Source organism: Miniopterus natalensis, chromosome 2, assembly GCF_054644295.1.
Source record: "Miniopterus natalensis isolate mMinNat1 chromosome 2, mMinNat1.hap1, whole genome shotgun sequence".
Classification (NCBI taxonomy): Eukaryota; Metazoa; Chordata; class Mammalia; order Chiroptera; family Miniopteridae; genus Miniopterus; species Miniopterus natalensis.
In genome coordinates this window covers 10,660,068-10,676,116 of record NC_142082.1, presented here as the reverse complement: position 1 = coordinate 10,676,116, position 16,049 = coordinate 10,660,068, and the positions used below count along the sequence as shown (strand labels likewise).

Genomic DNA, 16,049 nt, shown 5'->3' with positions numbered 1-16,049 from the left:
CAAAGCCACACCTTGCTAATTGTTGTATCCCCAGCATCCGACTTACTGTGGTGACTCTGATAATAATTAAGTTGTTGCTTCTGCAGAAAGTAATCCCCAGGAGGGAAAATCTTTCTCAGACGGGAAAATGTGACTTCCTTGTCATGGAACCAAGGTCTGTGTTTGTGGCCTGCTTCCTCCTCTATGCTTGTTTTGGTCAAGGGGAAAACGGTGGGCTAAGTACATTTTTGAAAGTAAGCGTTAAGGAGGAGCTAGGGACTTTTAGTTGGATTGAACACATGGATTTATTTTTTCTTTCTCACCAAACCCTACTCCGAGGCCCCCTTATGTATCCTGAGCTTCTTTCCTTGGTGCCTAGTTGCTCCTTTCTTAATATATTAGATCAAACTATAAGAAATGACATCTGTGTGAACGAAAAGGGGCCACATGCTAACCTGACTAGCTCAGGGAAGGCCTGCGTGGCAGCCCTGCAAACTCAGAGGCCTAAAGTACCCACAAAGGATGGTATGAAATGAAAACTTTTTTTAAAAATTAAAACTTTTTAACCAAAAAGCAGTTTATGGTGGGTAGTCATGTCCGAGGCCGGTATCTTCCCTGACAAAGGTCAATCTTTACCTAACTGAGCCTGTCTATTGTCTTTTTGCATCTATAATAACATTGTTGGAATGTCAAATCCCCTCATTGTTATTGAGTTAATTATTGACTGTTAACTATCCTGCACCCACCTAAGTAAAAGAAGTATCTGTCCATCATTTTACTTTTTATCCAATCCCAGAGGTCCCCACCCCCTTTGTTTTCTCCCACCTCCCTACTCTATCACCAATGGATTTCATGTAACCCACTCACGTCTCCTCTTCTGATTGTAATATATAAAACAAAGGGCAAAACTGCCATTCTCCAAAGCATTATCTCAACCCGTTGAGATTCTGCTTCCAAGCATGTATTGACAATTTGGCTCAAATAAGCTCACAAAAATTCTTTACAGGTTTGAATGTTTCTTACATTAACATATGTTTGAACATTTTGACCCATGAAATTGGCAATTTTATATGATTCAAATGAACACATATTGATTAGATGGAAAGAACACACTTGAAATCATCGTAGCCTTTTTGCCAAAAGGCATAAGTTAAAAATAAAATATTTGTAGCTTATGAATGAGAGAAAACAATTTAGCAACAGCCTGTTTCAATATGAATGCTGCCATCGTGTTAATATATTAATATACATCAATTAAAATATGTTAAAAAATTGCTAACACATAGTCAACATGTGGAGTCTCATAGTTCGGCCGTAAATCAATCCTCAGGAAGTCTATAGAAGAGAAATTACATCTCTAAAAATATTATGTTCCTATATGTCTGAGTCTGGCTCTTGCTTAAGCGACAGTACATGTTGAAAGTGTCCTGGGAGATACTGGGAAAGTATATAACATTGTGTACATATTGCTACACCTTAGATTTTCTATAAAATAAAGGGCCAAAGAAATGCTTTGGCAGATCTCTGTATCTTGGTGTCCTGAAATTCCTATCTCATTGCCATTAAGTTAATCAAATCTGATTTTTCCCAGAGAAAGGAGTCAGCCTCTAATCTTCAGATCCTGAAACAATGAGTCATTTCAAAATGTCACATATATTTTAATAGTCATTATGTTAATTTGTTCATTTTTAGAGTAATTCCTGAGGATATCTTAAGTCCTCTAAAATTCTGCAGTGCACTCATTTCTAATTCTAACCATCTTCTACAATATTGAAGAAATGTTTAGGCATTAAGAAACTTGCTTTGAAAGCCTGGTCTCCATCATTCATCAGAGCAAACCATTATTATTCTGCAAACCTGGCTTATGGTAAAATTATATCAGGTTATTTAGTTCTTTGCTATGCAACTAGTTCTATTTCTTTTGCAATGTTTTTGCTTTGGGCTATCTCAAAACTTTTAATTATTGTAAAATAGTTTTCAACTGGCTATCCCTTGATGTACTGTGTTGTTTGATATAAGTTATTCTAAGTCTATAAAGTCCAATTTCTTCCCCACTAAAATGTTTTAAGTTGGTTGATTATAGTGGATTAAATTTAAAAGCAGAAATATCAAGTTTGGAACTTAGAAGTTCTATAGCTGATATGTAACTTTTACAAACACATTTACAAAAGTACATTAGCAGCATGTAAAATTTCAAAAATGGTATGGTTTACAAGAGCTATTATGGAAGAATACAAGATAAAAGAAATAGAAAAGAAATAAAAAGTCACTGAAGAAAGTGTGTTTAGTAAGTTGGCATTCACAAATGGACTGCACCCTTAATGTAAGACAGTTAAAAATTTACTCACGGTCCTGGACTTAGAGGTTGCTTATATCCTATTTTCATCCAAACTTTTCCCTTTTTTTTAAACAGAAAAATAATAGTATCTTTGTTATTTATCTCAAGAATTTATACTCAGTGAAAGCTTATAAAGCTAAATGAATTTGATGCCCAAAAATGGAAATAAAGAAATATTTCTGAACTTTTTACTTCTGAAGTGGAAAAAGGCCATATTATTATGGTCTTTTTTCCCCCCACTCTCTATAATGAAACTTCATATCTTATTATTTACGTCAAATTCCCATCCAATTCATTCAAAATGTAAAGGAGATAGAATGGAAAGGAGATAGAATTCAAAATCTCTTTTCCAAGCTGCAGAAGCAGCCGTTTCTCTCATCAACCGGACCTCTCTCAATAGCTGACGATTGTCTATTGAGCTCTGCTGAATATCACTCCTGTGAAATAAATGAGCATTATTACAATTATGCCAAAAGTGGAGAGATGTTAAATACCTTGCCTGAAGTCAGAGACGAGTCACACTCAGCTCAGGCTAGGTCCCGCCGCTCGGCCCGCCAGGGTCCACTCAGAACTTGTCATTGTTCCTCCACTATTTGATTAGAAATAGGGACAATGTTGATTCTGGCTTTAATCCAGAAACAAATATGTGAGGAAATCGGTTTAACTGGAAGAAGAACTAAAAGAGGAGATCCAAGGACAAATCCCAATACTCTGAGATATTTTTTCTCCTATTTGTATGAAATTTTATGAATGATCCAATGTCCTTACAAAAATACATCCCTGATTTTTAGCTTCTCATTACTGTGCTCATTCAGAGAATTTCGTACTTCGATTAACTTCAGTAATTCTTAAAACTTAAATAAAACCAAAGTTCAGTTGAAGCTTTGCTTTATAGTACTACTACTACTACTAAAATTTTACCTATAAAGATATGAATTAAAATGTCATTTTAACTACAATATAAAGAGAAGCTAACTCGTAGATAGAGAGCAGGCAGACAGCGGGCCAGGGGCAGTGGAGGGATTGAGCAAAAAAGTAAAAAGAGAGAACTCATGGACATGGAAAACAGTGTGGTGATTTCGGGGGTAGAGGAGGGGGAAGTGGAAGAGGTGATGGAGGGAATAAATGGTGATGGAAATAATTTAATTTAAAAATAAAATAAAAATAGGGCAAGTTAAATAATTGCCAACATGAAAGGGTCAATTTATTAGATCTTTAAGAAAAGCAAAAGGATTCCGAGATGCAAAATTGTGACATTTACCTGTAAGCATCGATTATCCTCTGAACAAATTGTTCCTTTTGTTTTAAACTCTAGAGGATTTTTTAATGAGTGACTTGTAGCTCCATTAGTCACATTTCGTAATAGGTCAGGCTGCAAATCCAGGTTCATCATTTCTCTTTTCATTCTGATGTTACTCAGCCGTTGTTTGCTGTTAGTTCTGTGACCCCTATTTCTTAACTCAGATTCCAGTAAAATACTGAAGTTAGGTTTTCTTTCTGTTCTGGACTCAGGCATTGCCGGTGCTTGGCCTTCCCATTAAACATTTTCCTGTCATTCACTCAGGAAATGTGAAGTTTATTAAGGAAAAGGTAATCCTGATGATTTACTGGAAAGAAAAACAGTCCATTAGGTTGAAGTGGCTTACACACACAGAAGTGGATATTATACATTCATAATCGTAGTAAATTCAAGATGCTGACATTAAATCTCAAGAGCATGGGTTTGGCTGATTTGATGATTACCCCTGTGAAAATAAAATATTTTGAAATACAAACCTATATTTTCCCCCTTGTACCCCTTTTGTCTTCTCCCCATCTAAGAATTTAATAAGTGCTGTGCGCACTTCCTCAGAGGAGGGACAATAACAACAGCAGTGACTAACATGTGGCACGTTAAGTACGCGCCAGACATGGTAAATTTATTAAATAATTCAGCCACAACAGTCCTATAAGCGTGCATTGCTAATACCTTCATTTCACACATGAGGGAACTGAGACACAGAAATTTAAGGAACTTGCCCAAGGTCACTCTGCTAGCAAGAGGTGGCCAGGATTCAAGGCAGTCTGGCTCAGATTCTGTGCTCCTCACTCTTCAAAACAGACAATTCTGTTGATCAAGGACTTGGCCAAGATCATTGCCTCAGGAGAAACCTGGAAAAAACTTTTTGAAGGGCAGAATAAAGGTCAATATTCTGTGGAGGAATGAGCTCACTGGGAAGAATACTCTTCCTCTAGCCATGGCTGCTGTGTCAGAACATGGTGGAAGACTGTGGTCAGGAAAGGTCAGATTTGCGACCTTGTGGTGACTGTACCAAAGCTATGAGATGAGAATGAGACCTGACATCACTGGCTGAAAGAAGTTTGAAAGCAGGATGATATAAGAGGAACAGGTTGGATTTAGGGGTTTGAGAAGATGGACCAGAAATATAAAGGTTGGGATCCGCACTTTAAGCACAGTTTCTTTTATTTTAATTAAATTTATTGGGGTGACATTGGTTCAATAGGGTTATGTAGGTTTCAAGTGTACATTTCTATGATACATGATCTGTATATTGCACTGTGTGTCCCCACTCAAAGTCAAATCATCTTCCATCACCATATATTTGGCCCCCTTTACCCTTAGGGCCTTCACTGAACAGGACAGGGAGCTTGTTAAGGCTTACATCTTACTTACATTAGCTTATCTAGAAGTTAGATTTTATGGACTTACCCTAAGAGTGATTATTAGTTTCTGAAGAATTAATATTTCATAGTTTCTCATAGGGGATATATAAAACAGAAGAGCTAACACATTAATTTAGAACAAGAGAATTGCTTGGTAAGATAACCCATTTGGTCACTTGCCAGAAGACATCCTCATGGTGGGCAAAATCACCCTGGAGAGCAAATCAAGTGACAGGAGTTTTGGGGAACAAAGAATATGAATAAAGGACATTGGATAGTCTCAGAGGCTTTTGTTTTTCAAAGTAAAGTAATTAAATATACTTTTCTCTGGCCTGAGAATATTTCCATTGGACAACAGGTTCAGTTGCACCAAGATCAGGTCACACTGGCTCCTAGACAGGGCTGGATGAGCACTGACAAGTTCTTTTCTTCTTTTGGAAGTCCTTAGTCATAGGACCCTCTCAATTAATATATCAGTTATAACACAATTGTCATTGAAACCCTTTGGACTCTCTTGTGTCTGCTAGACTGAACACCTGCCCGTCACCTGATAGCTCACCCAGAGGCAGCCTTTGTAGCTCTCACACGCTGTTGGCTCATCTCATCGGCCCAAGATGGTGACCGGGCCTGCAACCGCCCAGCCGTCCCCTGGATCTCCCTTCAGCACGAGACAAAGCGTTCAGCTCCTACAGGACACCCACGTCACCAAGGTCAGTGGCAACAAGAACTGCCACAGGTTTCAGTGCGTCCTCATGGTCTCCAGCTCCTGCTTCCCTTACAGCCACCCACCCTTCTCGCTTACCTGCCCGCATGCTTGGAGGTCCAGCATCACATGTGAAGAAAAGAGCCTTTCAGAGACTGTTTAAGCAGCTCCTACATTCCCAGGAGGGCATCCCTCACATGTCCCAGAGGCTCTGCTTCTCTGACTGAACTCTTTTACAAACAGGATCCCCAAAAGGAAAGCCGGAAGCCCGAGAAGGAATTTTCCAAACGCACTGTTGTTTCCCGGAGGCCTCCCTGCCAGAGTCTTCTGTTCTTTTGCTCCAATCCGGACCACTCCCCAACTTATGCCGCACGACGTATGTAAAACGCAATCCTGACGGACATTTGACAGATCCCCCCAAACGCATGGCTCCAGGGCCCACAAAGCCTGTATTCTCCCTTGCATGCCAGTTAAGGTAAAATAAAATACCGAGTCCCTCCTCCTCTGTTTAGAGATTTCTCACCTGAGGAACACGTGCAGACAAGATCAAGTCAGCACACCAAAGCTGCTGTTAAATGGAGTCTGTACAGTCAAGCCGACTGAACCGGTTCAGAGCAAACGGGCCGAAGCATGGTGAGTGAATTTCATTTTACTTGAACGAGCCTGAGAACTTAAAGTGTTGACCTTTTCAGCTGTATAACATAAAGCCGACAGATAGCCTTCTGAAGAACCTAGGGAGGAATGTCCATGCGTGTATCCAGCCGCCGGACACCCTTTATCCACACCCTGGCCGTCTGTAGATTACGGCCTCAGACCAATCCAGGGGCTAAGAATGCAGGACCTATTCTTCTCCAGAATGTGCTTCTTACTGTCAGAACTCTCAGTTCTTCTCTTTTCATCAGAACACTCTGGGCGTTACCTGGTTTGCAAATCCTGAGACGCATGAATAAGTCTTTGTCATTTGTGTCTAGATAAAACCTTCTCACTTTTTGTGTGCTCAATCAACACACCTATCTGAATTTTTTTTTTTTCTTCTGGAATCTAACTAAGTCTAAATTGGTTTCCTAACAGAACAAAGTGGAAATGATGTTTTCTTATTCAAATTTTTTCCCCCTGCAAAGAATAAAAAAGAGCTCTGGCCAAGGAATGTTTGTTTTTCTTTCTATGTATGCAAGGACTTCAGAATTACATATATTTTATGCTTCTAAATAATAACATCTTTCTTATTTGAAAAAAAGAATCTCTCCATAAGATCACACCATTAAAAGCAAAACAATTGAAACCAAACAAATGTTAAATTCTAATAGAAAACAGACTGTTTACACTTAACACATGAAAAAGTTCAGCTTTATTGTGTAAAAATATGTGCAGGAAAAAGAAAACAAGAGCACATGTTAAATAAAACCACATTTTAAAATATGCCTTTGGACATAAGGAAGAGGGGCGGTAACTCAAGATGTTTGCTTTCATTGTAGTCCTCAGTATGACTTCTCTGCTTTCTTTAATAAATTTGTTATAAATCTTTTTTGTTCAGGTACCCAAATGCAATCTCTATGTGTACTTTTTCTCCAGTTTTTACATTCTTCAAATATTATCTCATCTTAGAACATTATCCAACTAATTGGGAAACATAGGATGAGTCATACTTTTATGACCACATCTAAAAATAGAATGAATCCCCAGAGTTGTTAGCTATCTGACAAAAGATAGAACATATAAGTAAGTAAGACCACTTATTTATTTATCCAGTTCAAAATCTTGGCCTTATCACATATCATTTCTCACCCTCACCCTTCATTTCCGTAGTGAGTAAGTCCTGTTGATTCTACCTCCTGATGCCAAACTCCCTTCATCAGCCCTGTTGTTACCACCTCAGTGCCACTGCCTTAATTTATGTCCTCACCACCTTAGCATCATGTATTGGTACCTCCTAGAGGATCAATCTACTTCCAGTTTCTTACCCATGCAAACCATCTCCTAGTCAATAGAAAAAAAAGTTATCTTCATAAAAACAAATGTGACCACATCACTCCTCTGCTTAAGGCTTGGTGACCCTCCATAACCCGACAAGATAAAATCCAGTTTCTTTCATGTGCTAATCTAGCCTAAGTGTCCAGAGGTAGTCATGTAGTCCCTACAGTTAAAGCCATCATGAATGAGCCATCCTGGCATGGTGCGAATGCTTGGAAATCGATGCTAAAATGCGAGTCTGGGAATGGATGCTGAAAACTTGGAGGCCCAAGTCAGTATTACCACAGAGCCTTGTTCATTAGCTTAATAAGTGTACAATTTATGTATCATGTACTGCATGCCAGGCCCTAGCAGAACAGTTTCCCTGTTTTAATTCATTTAATCCTCTTAGCAGCCCTTTGAGATATTATTTTTATCCCTATTTTGCCAATGAGGTAGCTGAGACTTAAAGAGGGCAAGCAACTTGCTCAAGGCCACGTATGCCAGGATGGGACTCGAAACAGTCCGGCTCTAGGACACTCACCCGCTTGCTGTAGCACCTCACTAGCTGCACATGGAGGCGGGGGCAGGAGGAGTTGACCCAGCCTTAAAACACGATTACGGCCTGTTCAGGGATGGGTGCTTATCAGAGGCAGTGGTGGCCGAGGGCAACCTGAACCCGGAGCATAACATCATAAGGAGAATCTTGTCTTCACATCTTCCCAGTGCCTACAACTCCCCCACCCAACACACACACACACACTTCATGAGAAGCTTCTGAGAGACCAGAAGAAGTGAAATCATCTGTAGAGGATAAGGGTGGCCCCAGATCATGTGAAAATGTTTTCAAAAATGATGAGACGGGGAAGTGTAACAAAGGAAAATAAACAGGACCCATCTAGAAAATTAGACAGTCTCCATTCCTCTCTGCAGGATGAGTCTGGACTAGAGACTGGCCCCTAAGAACTGAATTAGCCAACCCCTACTCCATTGTTAATTAACAAGGGAAGAGACGCCAAGGAAATGGAAATGTTTTTGGTAATATCTGCTAATCAAGACAGTAAACAGTCTTATGCAATTAATTTTAGCACTCAAAGAAGATATAGCTTTCCTAGATCTCCATGCTAAGGAAATGCGTCACGCCAATTAGTGGAGCAGAGAGAGAATATTGTTTAAATAGTGAGTCTAGCTGGGATAGGCTAGAAGGGGGACCAAGGGAACAAAATCTTTCTGTTAATGAATTAATGAAGAATTAGGAGTTCCCGTGAGTAACCTAAGAAGAGGAGGGTGAAAAGGTAGGAGCGAATGCACTAGGAGTGAGGAGGTAGGGCCTGGAGAAAGAATCCATCAGGATGCCAGGGAGTGGACAGGGGGCAGCCAGTGAGAAGTTCCAGGCTACGGCCAAACGTCTTTAAGAAACAGTGGTGGCCAGGACTCAGCTTTGAGATGGTTGTTGCAGTGTAATTTCTCCTGTCTTCCACTGTTAACATCAAAGCTACTGCAGGGAGGTGCCTTGGGTCTGTGGTATTTTGACAAAATAAAGGGAAAGGGGCAGTGTTCTGTCTTGGGAATGACGTGGGATAGAGAGAAATCAAGAATTCAGCAGAAGCAGAAAATAATAGGAAGACATTAGCTCCGAGGGTCCTAGAAGATGCCAGCAAGTGAGATGAGGTCTCCTGCTCTGTGTGGGATGGAGAGCTGGTTACCCAGCAGCTTCAAGGGCTTGGGAACATTTAGGTAGCTGACATCTGAACTCTGTGAGTCAAGTGGGCGTGTTTTTTATGCCACAAATTTACACTTGAAAGGGAATATAACTGTTTTCTAATTGTGTTTCAAGACTATATTCTGTGGGCTTGGAGAAACCTAATCTCACTGGATTGAGTATCACATCAATTTGGTCTCTCTCCGTCCTGGGATGCTTTAGACCCCTGGGGTTTGTGGGGGGCGGGGTTTACGTAGTGCCTCTGCACCCATCTATTCCTGCTGCCCTCTGAGCTCTCCAAGTGCCCCTCAGTCATCAGCCACACAGATGACACCTTCCTCCTTTTCAAAGATGCAGGGAAGAGTATCAAGTTCTGTTGGTTTCCAATCCCTTATCCCTCTTTCCATACAGGCAAACTGTGAGGGGTGGGACCTGCTCTAATTTTATTCTCTGATGTCTTAATTTTTTAAATTTTTTGTTTCTCTTATTACTGGCTGTGACAATCCTTCAGGCAATGCATGTCTACAATTAATCTGAATGGAAAATAAAATGTGTAAGAAAATGGTACAAACTAATACCTGCAAGTAGTGTTCAGTTATGTTTGCTTTATATCCTTCCTTTCTTATTAGTTCAAAATATTCCTTGTAAAATAACCACCCTATAAAGCAGTGATGTTGCATTTTCTTCCACTGCTAATTTCTCCTTTGTTATCATTATCTAAGAACTTAAAATGGTCAGTACTTTACATCAGGGGTCAGCAAACGATGGCCGATGGGTTAAACTGAGCCTGCTGCCTATTCTAACATTTTTCAATGGTTGGAGATGATTACTATTTTGTGACATGTAAAAACGATATAAAATTTAAATGTGTCCAAAAATAACACTTCCTTGAAACACAGCCATTACTTCGGGCCTGTATGCTTTCATTCTACAACCACAGTTGAGCAGTTGGGACAGGGACTGTATGGCTTGTACACAATACCGAAAATACTTAATAACTGACATTTTACAGGAAAAGTTGGCTGGCCCCTGCCTCACACAATTCTGTCGCACCTATTGTCAGGGCTTTACTTTTTTCCATGTCTAGATTGGGCTGTCCATCCTGCCATCCAATATCCCCCAGTGTTTAACCTTGAAAATTACTTAGTAGTGTCCTGGTAAAGAAAGTGCATTCTAACCTCTCTTTCCTGGTTAGTCTGAGTTTACATGGTTTTTCCAGTTCTCCCGACCTTAGAATCTTAGGAGAATTGCAGTGCGGGAAGCCTTTTTATGGTAAAAGAGCAAGAAGTAGAGCATATAGGGCTGAGGCTTCCCTACATGATGCAGTGGGTTTGATATGGAGCAATGTGACCCCAATCGTGTGGACACCCCTTCACTCTCCCACGCTTATTTGCACGCATATGCCAAACCTCGGCGTCACCTCCTCGTTGATGTGAGAAAAGACACTTTGCAAGAGTTCATCTTTGATAGTCACTCCAGGTTATTCTCTTATAACTGTGGAAATCATTGAGTCTGTATTTCATAAAATTTTATTTTCAATAATAGGGTTTTTAAAATAAAAGCTGAGGATTAATTTTCGTAACTTTCTAATATTTTTCATAAGAATGAGGAAACAAAATCTCTATCAGACCCTACTTCCATATTTTTAGAGCCTTCTTACCTAACTACCTGCTTTTTCTACTTAATTAACAAGCTACATATAATTATACTTAATACTTTTATGCTGCAGGGGAGGTGGGAGGCTTGGGAAAAGATAGATTATTTTCTTTGTATTTTGTATTGTTACCCACATCCCTCCGTTTAAACTGCCAACTTGGTATGTCCTGGGAAGCGAGCATTCCATACAGGACGACATGGTTACAGCTCTGAGAGGGTTTACAATGAGCAGAGATGCCGGGGTGAGAGCATCTAGACCCCAAGAATATATACAACAGAAAGCGCAGGAGAAAGTATGTAGTAATGACAACTCTAAAGAAGCAAAACCACGTCACGTGGGTGAAATGCAAATATGGAAGAAAATGAGCCAGTTTTTAAAGAGAAGGGCAAATCGGGCACGAAGGACAGGCTGTGAGACGGTGTGAGCACTAATACTGTCTGTTGAGAGAAGCGACTGGGCATTTTGGAATCTAGTAATAAAAAGAGAAGTAGGTAGTAATGAGAGATGTCCTGGTAACTGGATGTGAGGAAAACACAGGGAAGTAAGCAGCACTGTGGAACATTACTTATGCATGTGGATTTGATATAATTTGTTGATATAATTATATATAGTAATTAATTCACTTGATTATTTATAAGTTCAGGTTTTTGAGCAAAAGAGATACATAAGAAAAATCATAATTAATATGTTTTTTCAATACAAAGACTTGATCAGTGTTTCTTAATCGGGAGTGGTTTTGCCCTCACCCCCTCACGCTACCCGACTCTGACGATGTCAGTAGACGTTCCTGGTTGTCACAGCTGGGGAGGTGGGTGCCACACGCATCTAGCAGGAAGAGGCCAGGGATGCTGCTAAACATCCTGCATTGCACCGGGCAGCTCCCACAACAAAGAGCCAGCCAGCCCCAAATGTCAATTGTGCCAAGATGGAGAAATTCTGGGCTAGCTTAAGGCAGAGAGGAAAAGTGCTTAAAATCATGTAAAAGGTCTAAGAACTAGGTCAGAGGCCTCTAGTCCCTTGTTTGACATGATCAATCAAGGTACCCACAAAGCTAATATGAAGAGTAGGTAAAATCATAGTCATTTGTAGAAATAGTCCAAAATTGTACATTCTGCTCTTAATAAACTTTGTGCTTCCACCCATCAACATGGATGAATCTCAGGAACTTAATGTTGAATGTCAAAGCAAGTCAAGCAAGAACATAGTATGATAGCAGTATATAAAGTCTGAAAACAAGCAAAACTAAACAGTATGTTACTTAGGGATATATAGAGTTATATGAGGAAAATTAAGGAATGATAACACTCATTCAGGATATCACTTACGTCTGCAAAGAAGGAAAATAGATTTGGAGAAAAGCACAGGAAGCCCTTAAATATAGATTATAACTTTTAGGGTAGGTAGTGGGATCTTTATTGTACTTTATAATTTACATAAATGTCATATATTCCCTTGGGTGTATCAAACATCACATAATAAAAACAATCGTAAAATTCATTTCTTATAGCAGTATGGTGGCCACTGAAGATTGTTCTCTTAAGTTCTATCACCACCTTCAGGTGAATACTAGATACTGCATAGAACTGTCTTCAAAAAACAAATGAACATCAAAATAAATGAACTCTGCCAAGCATTTGGGATATAAACAAGTACAAAAGGCTGGGCTTCCTCTCCAATAATACTTAAAATCCATTTGTAGATAAAGAACACACAGAACATACTAAGGAGATAAATAATATAGCATAAAATGTTATATTGTAAGGACCTCCTTGTCAGTTTCATACTCAATATTAAACAATAGAAACTGATCTAGTTTACCATCGGAGCCCAACTCCTTGACTTGGGTCTTCCTGCCACTATCTTAGGCCAGGCCTTAGTTACTTCATACCAGTTACCAGTCGCTCTCCTTGTCTCCCTCTCTCTTCTGTTCTCCCTAGTTTGTTCTAAACATCGCCACCAGCCTTAAAATAACTACTTCATTATACCAGAAGCCACTCATGTTCTCCACCTACATTTCCACTGCACCAAATTTCACCCTATACAGAAATACTGGAACTATTATTATCTTTGAGGCAATATATGAATACTTTCTCTGAATTCCTAAAGCATTTACTGTTTGTATCATTTATTTACCATTTTCATATTCTGGTACTAAACTGATTCATTTACATAAGGTTTGTTTTCTAAGGTAGGTAAGTTTTTGGAAGTCTGGGATAATTTTGTAGTTTTAGGGGGTTTTCTTTCCTTTGTCCCCTAAGATCTGTAATGCCCATATTTGAGTTTGAGGACCCCATTTTAATGTAAAAATTTCTCAGACTCCTCTCTCATCAGACAAAAAGTATTTACATTTTTCAGGGTCCATAAATTTAAAAAAAAACAATGACTATATTGATTTCAGTAATGCTTTTTTTTTTTTTTAAATATATCTTTATTGATTTCAGAGAGAGGAGGAGAGAGAGAAACATCAATGATGAGAGAGTCACTGATCGGCTGCAGCCCGCAACCCGGGCATGTGCCCTGACCGGGAATTGAACCCCGATCGCCTGGATCCTAGGTCGATGCTCAACCGCTGAGCCACGCCCAGCTGGGCTCAGTAATGCTTTTGAATCAACCTGAATTGTTAATGACATTAGCTTCTACATACTTAAAAATAATTGTGTGTGTGTGTGTGTGTGTATATATATATGTATGTATGTGTGTGTATATGTATGAGGGGGATTGAAGTTTTGCCACCCCAAAATATGCCTGTTAGGATTTTGATTTTAGGCTGGTTAAGAAAACAAGACTCAGAAATTTTGACCCTCCCCCTTACCTGCCTAAAGGAATTCAGGTAGAAAAACCTGCTTAAAACATAATATAATCTGAATGTGCCAGACCCAGAAATCTAGCAAAGCCTGTTTGTTGAACTTCCTTCTGTGTACCATTGTTTCTGAGGCCCAGCATGCATTTGTTTATCCCATGTTTGCTCTACCTACCTCTAAATTGCCAGCTTTCCCTTTGAAATCCCAGACCCCTGCCTCCCTCTCCTTTATCCAGAATGGCATAAGTTTCAATGGTCCAATGCCTCCTTAGATCTCATGCTCTTATGGCACCCCCTGCATGTGTATCTGTAATTAATTTTGAACATTTCTTCCTGTTAATTTGTCTCATGTTAATGTATTGCTGCAGTCAGAAGACCTCAGAAGGTAGGAGGAAAAATTTGTTTCTTGCAAAACAAAATGGTAATGGTGATAATCATGATAGTAATATTTTGAAATCTCATATGCTAGGATTTTTCCCCATGCATTTTCTTCTTTAATCCAAAAATCCCTCAAGTGAGTCAGGAGACCTCAGTTTAAACCTGGGTTCTGCCCCTTGGAATCAAGGGCTTTGGTGATTTATTTAACCTCTCATTTGTAAAATGAAACGAATGCAGAATCCATCCCTTCAGGATAGTTGCTAGAATTGAGAAAATCACAACAGAGGAGACGCTTAATTCTGTGCCCTGTACAAAATAAACACTACTCAACAACAAACAGACAAAAAAACCCTCCAGCCCTGGGTCCCTGCGCTCGGTCTGAGCACCACAGGGTCTTGGATTCAATTCCCCGGCGAGGGCACGTCCCTGGGTTACAGGTTCCATCCCCCTGCCCAGGCAGGGTGTGTGTGCAGGAGGCAACCAACCAATGTCTCTCACGTGGGTATCTGTCAGTCTGTCTGTCTCCCTCCCTCCCTCGCTAAAAATCAATGAAAAGAGTATCCTTGGGTGAGGGTTAAAAAAAAAAGCCCTCCAAGGCAGGCATTATTATTACCCGCCCCCCCCCCCCCATTTTCTAGACGGAGCAACTGAGGCTCGGGCCGGGTCGGTAACTTACCCACGATCCCGGCTGCGGAGTCCCAGGCCCTCGGGTCTGGCCCGCGACCCAGGCACCGGCCGGTCCCTACATGCTCTGCGCGCTTCGCTCTCTTGAGAAACAGACTTCACTTACCACCCAGCTGTTTCCCCATCATGCGCTAAAACAGGAGCCCTTCAAGGCCGATGCTTTTGTTACCTAAGTGACTAGCAACGTGAGACACTCAGAGGGTACTAAAATATGTATGACAAAAACGCGTCCGAGCCCACGGCGCCGAGCCCGGAGCCCGCGGGGCAGCGGCGGCGGCCGCGCGCCCGGGGGACCGGCTCGCGAGCAGCTCCCGCCGAGAACGCGCTGCTGGCGGAGCCCGGGCGCCCCCATTCCTCCCTATTCTACTGAAACAAACACCCCACGACGCAAACCGCCGAAAGCCAGAGGCCCTTGCACTCAAGGAAAACGGACCGGTTTTGGCTTTTCAGGTAGGCACACCGAAAGCCTTGACTGTCCCTCCGTCGCATTTTTTGGTTTGTTTTTACGAGAGAACTTGACTAACCTTTAACAAAGTTGCTGCTGAGAGAAGTGAAAATTAAGAGAATTCAGAGTGTCGTTTTATTAGAGAAAATTTCTCAATATTAAGTTCAGATGTAAATCATCTGGTTCTTCTAAAAAAAAAAAAAGTAGAAGACATTCATCCAAGGTGGCATTCATGATTAATATTTACGGTTCCCCCACTAACTACATGGCTTTCACCGGTGAACTCCCGGGGGCTCGTCTCCTCCCGCGTAAACCGAGGACTGGACTGTCGAGGCCCTTCTGTTCCGTCCCTTCGTGACCCGGATGAGGGTGGACAGGGGCTACAAGAGCGATCCCGGGCTTGGGCTTTCCTCCTCCATCCGGCGAGGTCCGGAGCTGACACCCCCACGGAAAACCACCAAGGCGCCTCCGCTCCTTCTCCAGCTGCCGAGGGTGGGCCACCCACTTCCGCACTGGCCTCGAGTCCCATGTTCCGCGAGCTGCGCCGGAAAGCGCACGGCATGCTGGGATTTGTATTCCTCGCCTTCTAACCCGGGTCCAGTGGCATTCTGGGATATGTAGTCTCTGGTCGCTCGTTGGCGTACTCGGCGCCGAGGAGCCGGAGGAGATACCAGAGACTCGGGCCGGTCACATGACTGCACTCTAGCGTGCCGAGCGCACTGCGGCTCCGGCCCCGGCGAGTGCTCGCG

The 16,049-nt window shown here is 41.2% G+C and overlaps 1 protein-coding gene across 1 annotated transcript in view; it reads right to left on the bottom strand.

Moving 5' to 3' along the window:
* FGL1 (fibrinogen like 1) overlaps nucleotides 1-15,781 on the bottom strand; it is a 31,831-nt gene extending 16,050 nt beyond the window's left edge. The window contains exons 1-3 of the mRNA XM_087813662.1: nucleotides 15,380-15,781; nucleotides 3,579-3,924; nucleotides 2,812-2,906 (exon numbers count right to left, since the gene is read on the bottom strand). The gene's annotated coding sequence lies outside the window, so the exon portion shown is untranslated. The remainder of the gene's footprint in view (nucleotides 1-2,811; nucleotides 2,907-3,578; nucleotides 3,925-15,379) is intronic.
* Nucleotides 15,782-16,049: the final 268 nt, after the last annotated feature.